General features: G+C 35.7%; 1 protein-coding gene and 1 long non-coding RNA gene across 13 annotated transcripts in view; one reads left to right on the forward strand and one right to left on the reverse strand.

Annotated features, from left to right (window-relative positions):
• Positions 1-11,264, reverse strand: part of LOC128312513 (uncharacterized) — a 93,520-nt gene extending 82,256 nt beyond the window's left edge. Inside the window, exons 1-2 of one of the 3 annotated variants that reach the window (XR_008291913.1) lie at positions 10,964-11,264; positions 3,686-3,827 (exon numbers count right to left, since the gene is read on the reverse strand). This is a non-coding gene — a long non-coding RNA (uncharacterized LOC128312513). The remainder of the gene's footprint in view (positions 1-3,685; positions 3,828-10,963) is intronic. The other 2 variants (XR_008291911.1, XR_008291912.1) reach the window with 2 other exon arrangements.
• KIAA1328 (KIAA1328 ortholog) overlaps positions 1-13,686 on the forward strand; it is a 355,545-nt gene that overhangs the window by 82,684 nt on the left and 259,175 nt on the right. The window lies entirely within an intron of this gene.

Genomic DNA, 13,686 nt, shown 5'->3' on the forward strand with positions numbered 1-13,686 from the left:
TTGTGAAACTCACTGACTCATCCTTCTGATACCTCCAATTTGCTTTGTAAAGCTCATTTAATGAAACTTTCATTTCACATATTGAATTTTTCAATTCTAAAATATCCATTTTGTAATTCTTATAGTTTCTCTTCCTCTGTATCGATAGATTTTTTCTGTTTATTCATTATGAGCATAGTTATAATAGATATTTATTTTTTTAAATGTTTATTTATTTTGAGAGCAGAGCGAGGGAGGGGCAGAGAGAGAGAGAGAGAGAGAGAGAGAGAGAGAGAGATCACAGTCTCTGCCCTGTCAGCACAGAGTCAGATGTGGGGCTCGATCTCATGAATACTGAGGTCATGACCTGAGCCGAAATCGAGAGTTGGATGCCTAACTGACTGAGCCACCCAGGCGCCCCATTAATAGATCTTTTAAATCTGTGTTGGATAAGTCCAGCATCTGGGTCATTTTAGTGTTAGTCTTCATTGCTTGACTTTATGGGTCATTTATTGACTTTTGGGAATAACTTCTTTATGTCATGAATGACATGTTGTGGAGTGTTTGTAGTCTGTTGTATTTCTCTAAAGAGTTTTTTTTGAATTTTGTTTTGTTTTGCTTTCCTTGGATTCATATACCAAATTCTCCTTTCCCAGATTGGATAGTAGCCGAACTCTTTGCTCAGTTCATTTAGTACTAGCTGGGCTGCTTGGAGACTGTGTCTGTTTAGTTCCAGTGTCAGCCCAGAGATTTAAGCAGAGTTTAATACATAGGATTTGTCCTCTTCCTTTCTCCTTACTGGAATATTTCTCCTCAGTTTCCATCTGCCATTATCATCCTTTATTCCCTTCTCTGATTTAACAACAGGTAAGTTTTCCAAAATGTAGCCATTCTGCTCTACATCTATTGGAACCTACACTTTGGTAAAAAGCCATAAGAACAGGAAGCTCACACAGTCTTCCAGTTGGTAACTCCCCTCCCATTTTTCCCTGTTTCTAGTCAACCTCTGATGCTTTGCGATTGTTGTTTTTTTATATCTGGAGTTTTTGTGTCTAGAGCTTTATACTGTGAGAAGGTTGGTTCAAAACAAACTACTCACATTACAGGAAGTGCAATTCCCTGTATTTTCCTTTCAATTTGTGTCACAACTGTAGTGATACTTTCTCTTTCATTTTTTATATTTGTAATTAGTGTTTTTCCTCTTTTCTATTAGTTTTGCAAAGGTTCTATTAGTTTTATCAATTTTCAAAAAGTCAGCTTTTGGCATTCTTAACTCTTTTTCATGTCTGATTTTTGTTTTCTTCATTTCTGCTCTTATATTCATTTTTTCCTTCCTCTTACTTTGGGCTTGATTTGCTAATCACTTTCTGTCATCTTATGGCAGAAACTGAGATTATTATTTTTAAACCCTTCTTCATTTTTACCATAAGCATTTAAAGATGTAAATATCCATCTAAGCTCTAATTTAGCAACATTCCACAAATTGTGAAATACTGTATTTGCATTGTCATTCAGTTTGAAATATTTTCGAAATTTTTGAAATTTCTTTTTTGACACATGAACTATTTAGAAGGCTTTGTTGATTTCTAATTTAATTCCTTTATGCTTAGATAACATACTCTGTATAACTTTATCCTTTAAAATTTAATGAAAGTTGTATTACAGCCTAATATGTGGTATATCTTGATGAACATTCTGTGTGCACTTGTAAAAAAAATGTGTATTTTACAATTTGAGGGGTAATATTTTCTAAATTTAAATACTAATTGGATCAAGGTGTTTGATTGTATCATTTGAAATAGTGTTACTAGGTATTTTGCCATTATTATTGTTATATGTACATGATATACTTACTCTTTTATTATTATGAAGTTTTCCTCTATATCTGTGATAAGGTTTATTTTATTTTATTTTATTTTATTTTATTGAGGTCTATTTTATATTAATATGGTCACAACAACTCTCTTATGCTTACTATTTGTGTGATTCTTTCTGTTCTATTCTTTATACTGTTTGTGTGATTTTTCATTCTGTTCTTTATACTTGCAACCTGTTACTTTTATTTCCAGTGCATCTCTTAAATACATCATATAGTTGGGTATTTTTTTAATCTAATGTGACATTATCTATATTCTAGTCATGAATGCTGAGTCTGTTACATTTATTTAATTATTGGTATGGTTGAATTTAGGTCTTCCATTGTGCTCTTGGTTTACTGTTGGTCATATGTGTGCTTTGTCTCTGAGATTCTTTTCCTTCCTTATTTTGTTAGTTGAATATTCAGCATATTATATTGATTCCTCTATTGGAATTTTAGTTCTGCCAGTTTATTGTTTAGTGTTTGCTTTAGGGATTACCGTATGCACTTTAAATTACTAAAATCTACTTAAAGTTAATACTATACTCCTTCTTGTTAAAGGAACCTTGTAAAAATAGACTAGCATTTACCCTCTACTTTGTGAACCTTAATTTGTTTACCTTCGTGTAGATTATAAAAAGGTTCGGTCTTTGTTCAGATGCTACAAATTATTTGGAACCATTTTTCATCTTTTGAATCTTGCTTTTAAGCTTTATTAGAATGTGTCTGTATCAGTTTTTATTCTAGGGATTAGTTAGCCCCATTATTAAGGTGCGACCTCTCTAAGGACCCTATCAAATACCTTGTGTATTATGTAGTTTCTCTACTCTGATGGCAATGCTGTATTCATCCATGTGCAAGCTCCGGCAGTTATTCAGCCTTCTACTTTCTGGTGGTTCTTTCACTGACTTGATGGTGTTTTACTCCATGAGTATGCAGATTAATACTCAGCCAAAGACTATATCCCTCTGCAGATCTCCTGAACATTCTCTTTGTACAGCACCTTCCTGTGTGGTACTAGCCTTGAAAAGACTAGTGTCTGTGGCCTCCCTATATGTCAGTCTGTATCTGAATAACTCAGCAAGCCTACCAGCTCCCGCTTGGATTACCTCTCACTGTGCTGTAGCCTAGCAACTTCCTGTAAGCAGTAAGCTGGAGTAATTGTAGGGCTCACCTAACTTTTTCTTCTCTTTTCTCTGCGTAATCTTGTGATATCTTTTATTCAACATCTGAACACAGTTGTTTCATATGTTTTATCCATTTTTCCAATTATGAATGACAGGAGGGCAGATTTTGCCCCAATTCATCCCCTATGAGCAGAAGCAGAAGCTTTTGAAAAGACAGTTTTTATGATCATGATTACAAGAGGATTTTTTTGGTAGGGTTTAGGTTGAATGAAATTCTAGATACAGTTTTACTTTAGGTCATTTCTGCTCTTAAGTTTGACAGATATCCAACTTACAGGTTTAGTATGACTTAACCTGGTCCATTCTCATCACTATTAGAATCTTCCAAGATTCATATAAATTACTGGATTTTTACAAGCTCCTAGTTATGGTTGCATTATTATTCTAGGAACCCACTCCTAGTACTCATTTTACCTTTTTCACATTTTTGTCAAAGTAATTATTTATTTCATAAGTGGTTTGGAAATTTTTGAAAATACTTTTTTACAGTGAATTGTATCAGTCAAGTCATAGTACTTCCTTTTTCTTTCCTTTTTTTTTTTTTTTTGATTACATAGATTTCAGCAAAATTGGGATAGCATTTAATACCATTATCAGATTTTTCTGGGTATCAATGCCATTGTCTTTGTTTGCTATGTGTTGAATATAATTATCTACTTACCGTCTGATCATGTAGTTCTTAAGGAGGCAGGATCTGCTTTCTTTTCTTTTTATCCTGTGTGTGGTTCCATACTTTGATTTGGTTCAAACGTGTTTGCCCGCCTCCACCAATCCCATCTCTCAGTTGTCAACATGGCCTGCCTCTGTAAGTAAATCATGGAGTTGATGTGCTTGTTTTCAGTAATTGAAAATTTTCTATTTGGGGTCAGTATCATCATGGAAAATCATTCATCAAAAATACATCTTGTTACAGGTACTTCTGATTTGGGTATTGAGAAATTTTATTTTGCCACAGTGGTTCTATGTGGTTCCATGTTAAGACTTAGGCTGCTCTTTGATTGGTTCGCATTTAGTAGGCTGGCCTGTGAATGCCCTTCAGAATTGGTTATATCTTAAAATGTTTACATTTGGGCCTCTAAAGGTAATATCTTTTTCCATTTATGAGTGCCTTTATAAAAGAGAAAACTTTTTTTTTTTTTAGCTCAACAGAAGTCTAAACAAGGTAAACTGGTATTTAATAGAGAAGAAAAATGTTAAGTTAATGAGCATATGAGGATACTCAGGTTTCATCCTTCAAGTTATTAGTTTGGGAATGTTTTTCTCATGACAGAGATTATTTGGGAGACATTTTACATACTGCCCCAAGAAGTGTCTTGGTAGTTTTGGGTTTGTTATTATACCATTTGTAATGTTTGCATAGTATTGCAGTTTTATTGGTATACTTTACTATATTTAACAGATTGATTGCTGGACATTTAGCTCATTCCCATTTTTATTCTTATACCTTTTATGTGACTTATTTGTGAAGAATATCCTTTTGTCATGTCCCTTCTTCCACCCCATGATGAGATGAGCACCTCATCTGATATTTTTGCACTTTTATCTCTTTCTTTTAGTCTGCAATGTTACCTGCTCAAACCATTTGCCCCTATTACAAATTATTTACTTTTTAAGTGTTATTTAGTACAGGTGTTTTGATCACTCTTGGTTTAAAGTGTATGTATGTTTGGATGTAGAAGCTTTGTTATAGTGGAAGAAACTATACCAAGCCTTGGAACATAATTCTTAGCCTTGTTTTTTAGGAGAAATAGTGCTGTCTCCATGTCAAGAAGTAATGACGGGGTGCCTGGGTGGCTCAGTCAGTTGGGCATCTGACTTTGGCCCAGGTCGTGATCTCGTGGTTCGTGAATTCGAGCCCCATGTTGGGCTCTGTGCTGACAGCTCGGAGCCTGGAGTCTGCTTTGGATTCTGTGTTTCCCTCTCTCTCTCTCTAACCCTCCCCTGCTCGCACTCTTTCTCTCTCTCAAAAATAAATAATAAACATTAAAATTTTTTTAAATATCTGAAAAAAAAGTAATGACATTTATGACCAAGTTCCTTTTATCTTTCCACTTCTAAGTACCCATGAGTCAGAGAAGAGATTCAAGTGGAAATTACAAAGTATTTTGAACTTAATGAAAACGAAAACCCAACATATTAAAATTACTTGGAAAACATATTAAAATTACTAAAGCAGTACTTAGAAGTTTTTAGGACTGAACACCTACATTAGAAAAGAAGGAAAGTTTCAAGCTAATAACCTCAGCTTTCACCTTGAGAAAGTAGAAAAAGAAAAACAAATGAAATATGAAGTGTTCAGGAAAAGAATATAATAAAGATCAGTTAAGTCAATGAAACATAAAACCAAAAAACAATAGAGAAAAATTTACAAAGCCAATCTGGTTCTTTGAAAAGGTAATAAAATTGATAAAACTCTAGGCATACTGATGATCAGGCAAAAAAAGAGAAGACAAATAACCAAATCAGGAATGAGGTCTCATTTCTACAGATTTTATGTTAAAGGAACAATAAGAACAACTTCAGGTATGTAAATATGACAACTTAAATGAAAGGGATAGATTTTTTTGAAAGACATAGACTACCAAAGCTCACTCTGGAAGAAATAGGTATTTGAGTAGCTATATATGTATTTTTAAACTTGAATTTGTAGTTAAAAGCTGTTATGGAACATCCTAGTAAAAGTCCTATTACTGCAGTAAGACCAAAAAAAAAAAAAAAAAGGAATTGAAGGTACATATTGGGAAAGAAAGAATAAAGCTGTCTTTGTTCACAGCTGACACAACTGTCTCTGTAGAAAATCCTAAAGAATAACCAAAACCTCCTGGAACCTAGTAAATAATCCTGTCAAGGTTGCAGAATACAAGGTTAATATACAAAAGTTAGTTGCTTTCCTGTATACTAGGGATGAGAAACTGAATTTGAAATTAAAGACACAATATCATTTACATTCACAGCAACAGAGAGAGAGAGAGAGAAGAAGGGAGATACAGAACTAGGTATAAGTCTAGCAAAATATGGGTAAGATCTATATGAGGAAAACTACAAAACTCTGGTGAATGAAATCAAAGGATTAAATAAATGGAGAGATAGTCTGTGTTCATGGATATGAAGACTTAATATTTTGAAGTTGGCAGTTCTTCTTAGTTTGATCTGTAGATTTAATGCCATCGCAATCAGAACCCCAGCAAGTTACTTTGTCGTTATTGGTAAGCTGATTATAAGGTTTATATGAAAAACCGAAGAGCCAGAAGGGCCAACAAAATAATGAACAAGGACAAAGTAGGAGAGATGGATGATGCTACCCAACTTCAAGACTTACAATGAAGTTACAGTAATGAAGACAGTGCAATATTGGCAAAAAGAAAAATAGATCAGTAAAACTTGATTAGAGAGCCCAGAAATAGACCCACACAAATATAGTGAACTGATCTTTGAGAAAGGAGCAAATATAATTCAATGGAGAAAGGATACTCTTTTCAACAAATGGCACTGGAATAACTGGATAATCCACATGCAATAATCCACATACAAAACAATGAATCTAGACACAGACTTTACACTTTCCTAAAAATTAACTGCAAATGGATCATAGACCTCAATATAAGATGCTAAACTATAACACTTCTAGAAGAGAGGAGAAAGTGTAGGTAACCTTGGGTTTGGTAGTGATTTTTGAGATAGAACACCAATAGCACAATCCATGAAAGAAAAATTAATAAGTAGGATTTTATTAAAGTGGAAAAGTTCTCTATGCAAAACACTTAGGAGAAGGAAGAGCTAGGCCATAGATTGGGAGAAAAATCTTTGCAAAACACATTTTCTGGTAAGGGACTTATATCCCAAATATACAAAGAACTCTTAAAACTCAATAATAAGAAAACTAACAGCCCAATTCTTTAAAAATGAGCAAAAGATATGAACAGACACCTCACCAAAGATGATAATACTGATGGCAAATAAGCATATGGAAAGATGCTCAATATAACATGTTACTAGGAAATTTCAGGTTTAAACAACAATGAGATGCTGCTGTACACATTTTAATGACTAAAATAAAAAACACGGACAATGCCGTATGCTGATGAGGGTGTGGAGCAACAGGAACTCTAATTTTGCTGGTGGAGCGCAAACTGGTGCAACCACTTTGGCAGGTTCTTAAAAAGCTGAACAGTCTTAAAATATGATTCAACAATCGTACCGCTTGCTATTTATCTAAATGCACTAAGAATATATCTGTACAAAAACCTGTGCACAAATGTTTATTACAGCTTTATTCATAATTGCCACAATCTGAAAGCAATGAAGATGTCCTTTAATAGGTGAATGGATAAACAAATTGTCATGCATCCATACTGTGGAATATTATTCAGCGATAAAGGAGCTATCAGGCCTTAGACATTGAGGAACTTTAAATAAATACTGCTAAGTGAGAAGGCAATCTGTAGAGGCTTCATATTGTCTGATTCCAAGTACATGAGTTCTGGAAAAGGCAAAACTATAGAGATAGTAAAAAGATTTGTGGTTGCCAGCAGACTTGGAGTGAGGGAAAGAGGAGAAGGTGAATAGGTAGAGCAAAGGGGATTTTTAAAAATCTTTATTTATTTTGAGAGAGAGAGAGAGCAGGGGAAAGGCAGAGAGAGAAGGAGAGAGAGAATTCCAAGCAGGGTCCACACTGTCAGTGCAGAGCCCGATGCAGGACTCGAACTCACAAACCATGAGATCCTGACCTGAGCCAAAATCAAGAGATGCATGCTTAGCTGACTGAGCCACTAGGCGCTCTGAGCACATTTTTAGGGCAGTGAAAGAATTCTGTATGATATTGTAATGGTGGGTACTTGATGTTATGCATTTGTCAAATCCCACAGACCTGTACAACACAGTGAACCCTAATGTAAACTATCAACCTTAGTGATAATGTTTCAAGATTCACCCATGAATTGTAAAAACTGTACCACACTAGTGCATGTTATTAACAATAGGGAGAGATGTTGGGGGGCAATGCTATACAGGAGCTCTCTATGCTTTATGCTCAAATTTTCTATAAATGTAAAATTGCTCTAACAAATAAAGTCTGTTAATTAAGGGGGAAACAAAAAACTTTCCTCAAAGAAAATTTCAACCCCAGATGGCTCCATTGGTGAATAATGCCAAGCATTTAAGTAAAAATAATACTGGTCTTCACTGATGGTCCCCAGTGTCACACTGAGTTGGGGCTCCCCAGGACTATCTCCAGGGATAGTGATTAGCTAGAAGGATCCGCAGGACTCAGAAATCATTTTACTCATAGCTACATTTTTTTTTTTAACAACAAAAGGATATGCAGCAAAATCAACAAAAGAGAAAGAGGTCCTATAGACAAAGTATGGAAAAAAACAGGTATCAGTTTCCAAGAGTCCTCACCCATTGGTGTCCCAGAGGATGCACTTAATTTACCAGCAGTGAATTACAGCAATACGTGTAAATGTTGTCTAACAGAGAAACTTTCTTGAGCCTAATAATTGAGGGTTTTTACTAGGGATCAGTCACATACTGCCTGCATGGGCCAACTATAGTTACCAAAAGCAGGTGTTCACCTTGCTTGCACAAAGTATGTAGACAGATAGATTGGTAAGTGCAGTTCACATGTGCAAAACAGTTTTTATTGGTACATTCTAAGATTTCAGTTCCCAAGAGCTAGCTAAGGGCCAGTCAGAAAATCAGGCTTTTCTGGAAATGTGCGAGTTTTAAGTGAATCAGGCCTCCATCTTGCACATAGTCCTACACAAACTGTTTCTGAAAATTGAAAAGGAACAGATAACTCATTACGTGCATATCCTAATAGCAAAACTGCCAAAGATACTACAAGAAAAATAAATTGCAATCCAGTATCCCTTGTTAATATAGATGTAGTAATTCTCAACAGAATATTTGCAAATCAAATCCAAAAATATAAAAGTCCATCATATATCACGACCAAAATTTTTCTAAAATGCAAGATTGGTTTAACATTCAAAATCAGTTAGTGTAATTCACCATATTAACTGATACCAAAAAAAAAACTATGCGATTATCTCAAAAGATGAAAAACAATGACAAAATGTAATATCCCTTCCTTACAACTTTCTCTAGCAACCAGAAATAGAATAGAATTTCATCAACCTGTTTTAGGGCATTTACAAAGTATTTACCCTCATGCTTAAATAGGAAGATTATACTTTTCCACTTAAAATTTGAAGCAAGATTACAAGTTAGAAGTAGAAGTCTAGGGGCACCTGGGTGGCTCAGTTGGTTAAGCATCCAACTCTTGATTTCAGCTCAGATCATGATCTCATGGTTCATGAGTTCAAGCCCCACATCGGGCTCCATGCTGACAGTGTGGAGCCTGCTCTCTCTCTCTCCTCTCTCTCTCTCTCCACCCCACCGCCACTCATGTTCTCTTTCTCTCTCAAAATAAATAAACTTAAAAAAAAACTTTTAGAAGTATAACTCTAAATCATTTTAGGCTGATTTTAGGCTGATTTAGGATTCTTTATTTTCGTGCATATATAGAACTTTAATAGTTCAGTGCAACAAATCCTTTTTTTTTTTTTTTTTTTTTTTTTTGGTGGGACACTTTTATTACCCCTATGGAATTTTTTCTGTTGTTTTGTTGTCATTTATTTTATTTTATTTCTAAATTATAAAATGCCCATCACATAATTCTTAAGTTGTTTAGTTTGATTTAAGAGGAGAGATAGTGCATGATTACTAGCAGTAGGGGATTATAGTGTTTTGAGTAAAAGTGAACCATGTGTAACATTATTCTACCTGGTTTCAAAATGTTTAAAACCTTTTTTTTCCTTGTAGGTATTGGTCCCCTGAAGAGGCAGGGACTCAGGACAAGGCTCAGGTAGTTTCTTGGATAAGTTAAATAAGGTTTAGATGTGCTCATTTTGACTTGCATATAGGTCTTTCAGAATATGAATTTGCTTATAAGGCTTAGGTAAAAAGTCACAGTTGTATGTATATTATTGACAGAAGTCAAAGAATAATGTTAATTGATAATCTCTATTGTTTATTATATAACACATATTTTGCAAACTGTTTTTGAGTGCCAGCTTTATACTAGGCACTGGCTTACACACTGTATGGGGGAACAAACCATATATTTATGATGCGGAATGATAAGTGTATGATAGAGATATTTGTAGGGTAAGAGTTCAGAGCACAGAGGAGAGGTTAACCAAGGATCAAGGAAGACTTCTCAGAGGAAGTGACTTTAGCTCCGAATCATAAACCACAGAAGAATTAATCAAGTACTGAAGGCAAATAAGGGAGTGCCAGACAAAAGGGAAAGCATGTGAAAAAGCATCAAGATATAAAACATTGTTCAGAGAACAGTCTAGGTAGATACTTCCAGGTAGCACCTCATGCACAATGGCTGTCCTAATAAGTAATAAATTTCTTATTACAAAATTGTGACTTCCTCTTTGTGAATCAGTGGCTTGGACAACATTTAATAGATAACAGACCCTCGGTAAATATTTCTTGAAAGAATGACCACAATATGATAAATGGTAACTTTTTTTTTCCTTATGTATAAGCTGTTGTAGGAGTTGATGGGGGCAACGAAGACTTTATATAAAATAGTCATGAGTTGAGACTTGAAAGATGAATAGAAAATTCATTTACGTGACCCTTTGGTGCCCACCTCATATTAAACAATAGCTTTAGCATAAATTAGTCAAATCAGGGAGAGGAAATAACTCTTTCTTATAGAAGAATTTAAAGTAATAAATGTAGATACGCATGCCAGTGAGTAAAGGGTAAAGAAAGGAACATTCTAGACAGGGGGACGTATTTCAAGATGCAGAGAGCATAGAGCTGCATTGTGTAATATGGTAGCCACTAGCGACTACATGTGACATTTTAAATTTAAATTTAAATTAATTAGAATTGAATAAAATAAAAACTTTAGTACCTTAGTCACATTTGCCAACTTTTAAGTTCCCAATTACCCACCTATGACTGGTATCGTATAGAATGGGCATAGAACATTTACATCATCACAGAAAGTTCTGTTGGACAACACTGTCATAATGTGTTTAGGAAACTTCAGGAATCTGATTTACTGCGAGTGTAGGTTGCAGTGTTGACATGGAAGTTGCAAAGGCCAGGTGAAAGGAAATGATGCTGCAAGAGTAAGCTTAGTTCAAATCTTGGCAAAGAGGTTGGACTCACCCTGTGAGATTTGAGCCGGCTGCGGTTGGGGAGTGGGGGTAAGGAGTGTTTAGTTTTGATTGTTGAAGATAGGGGCTGATGAATTGATCTGATTAGTGTTTTTAAAGAATCTTTGTAGCAGCAAGAGAAAAAGTGGATTGAAAGGGTGAAATTAGTGTTCAGAAGCTTATTGTATAGTAGATCAGCAGTCCAGATGAGAAAGATGCTGAAGACTGAGCTAAATCAGAGGTCATGAGGATACAATGAAGGCAGACTTGAAAGCTATTTAGAGATAGGTCTGAGGATTTGTTGTGGGAGCGAACAGCATCTAGATGGCTGTCATTTCTGGATTGGTCATTTAAGTAGATGGTATAGGACATAAATGGGGAAACGCAGGTTTTAAAAAGAGAAAAGGATTGTGACTGGTTTTGGCTACATTCGCTTTGGAGATAGGCTCAATTTAATAGAGTCTGGAGGTGAGAATAAAATTCAGGACCAAATATGTGTTTCTGGGAATCGCCGGAGTATAATTGGTTTGTGAAGCTTAAAGTTTGGACGAGATTGCCCGGGAAAAATGTGTAACACAGAAAGAGAAAAGCTACAGACAGACCCTAACATTTATTAAGTGTAGAAAGATAGGGCCTTAGAAGGAGGAGGAGGAGAAAGAATAGCTAGGAAAAAAGGTATAGTATTAATAAAGAATTGTGCCAAAAGAGCTGAAGGAAGATAATACTTCAAGGAAGTCACGGATCCGGAGAAGTCATATAAGAGGATCATAAAGTACATATTGGATTTGTGGAACAGAAGTCATTGGGAACCTTTAGGAACTGCGATTTGCTGAACTACCAGGTGAATTCAGACCTTCATTTGTGTTGAATCTGTAAAGGGTCCTCGGGAGTGCCAGAACTGATATGGCCTTCAGTCATGTCAGTGACCCTTACTTATTTGTAAATGATAACACACCATGGTGTTTTTATTATTATAAAAGTCAAGTGAGAGAATAAGAGAAAAATATTTTTTAAAATCTGAAGTTTTGCTTCAAGTTTAGAGACTTATGGTTACTTTTAAGTGAAATCTATAAGCAAACAGGAGAGAGGATTTTAAAGACAAAAGACATAAAGACATATCTTGGTAGAATATGGGATTACAGAGGACACATTACAGTTGTATGAACAGTGGAGGTGTGAGCCAAGAAAGAGGAGGAGCTGGGCCAGATGAGGGAAAGAAATAGAATACTGTGTTTTATAGGCCATTGGTTATATACCTTCTTCCTGCGTAGATCTAGAATACATTAAATAAGTTTGGGGCCTTTTTTGTACTGCACAAATAGATCTCTGTTCCTTAGATGTGTTCAAACTAACTAATGAGGTGAGCTCCCTGCTCAAGGGGTTCAGTTTCATGGGAGCTGATTGGATGGGGGACAGATTATCTGGGAAATGAGAAATTATTTATAGCCTAACCAAGAATAATTGGAAAGTCTTTTAACATATCTGGTTATCATGTCTTCCATGGCCCCTAGAGATGTTATTTCTAATAGCAGATGACAGTACCAGGCATCTTTGTGTTACTAATAGGAAAGGAGAACATTAATTTCACTCATTTTGTTTTCTTCCTTCCATACCACTCACCTTCTACCTCAGAGGGAGGGAGGAGGAGAGGGATGGAGAGAGAGACAGAGATAGAGACAGAGACAGAGAGAGAGAGAGACACTTTGGTTGAACATGCAAAGACCAAGTCCTGTTCCACGTTCCTCCATTCACAGTATACCTTGGATGAACTTTGCTTCTTTTCCTAAGGTTACTTTTATGCAGGTACGTTGGGCAAAATTGTTTACTCAACTGAGATGCTTTAAATTTGTTTCTTTTCAGTCAAGTGGGGCTGAAGAGTGGGCTAGGGACTTGTTTATTGTCTTTGAGAGAGTGAAATCTCAGCAACAAACATTTACGTGACCCTTTTGTGTCCACCTAATATTAAACAACAGTGTCAACATAAATTAGTTAAATCAGGGAGAAGAGACAACTCTTTCTTATGGAAGAAATTCAAGTAATAAACATACATATTTATCCTTTCAGAAGATGGAGTTTCACTCTCAATCTGTACTCCTGAGAGTGGGCCATATTTAGTTATTTACACTAAAAGAATAGCATGTGGAGAGGGAAAGATAATGACTTTACAGCAGAGAAACCTGGTACACGCCACCTTCACCGAGTGATTAGGCTTCGTGTCAGCGGTGTCTTGTGGCTGTCACGTGCCCCTGCTGTGTGAGGAGATGACAGTGGCACCTCCGTGGTGTTCTCTTCAAAAATCCACAGCCCGCTCTAGGCCTGAGAAAAACACCAGGCAAGCTTAAGTGGAGAAGCATGCTACAAAAATACTGGACGGTATTCCTCTAAATTATCAAGGTCATGAATAACAAGGAAAGACTGAGAAAGCGTCACAGGCCAGAGGACACTGACAGAGTAACTGAATGCGCTGCCAGCTGGA

Source organism: Acinonyx jubatus, chromosome D3 (genome assembly GCF_027475565.1).
Source record: "Acinonyx jubatus isolate Ajub_Pintada_27869175 chromosome D3, VMU_Ajub_asm_v1.0, whole genome shotgun sequence".
Classification (NCBI taxonomy): Eukaryota; Metazoa; Chordata; class Mammalia; order Carnivora; family Felidae; genus Acinonyx; species Acinonyx jubatus.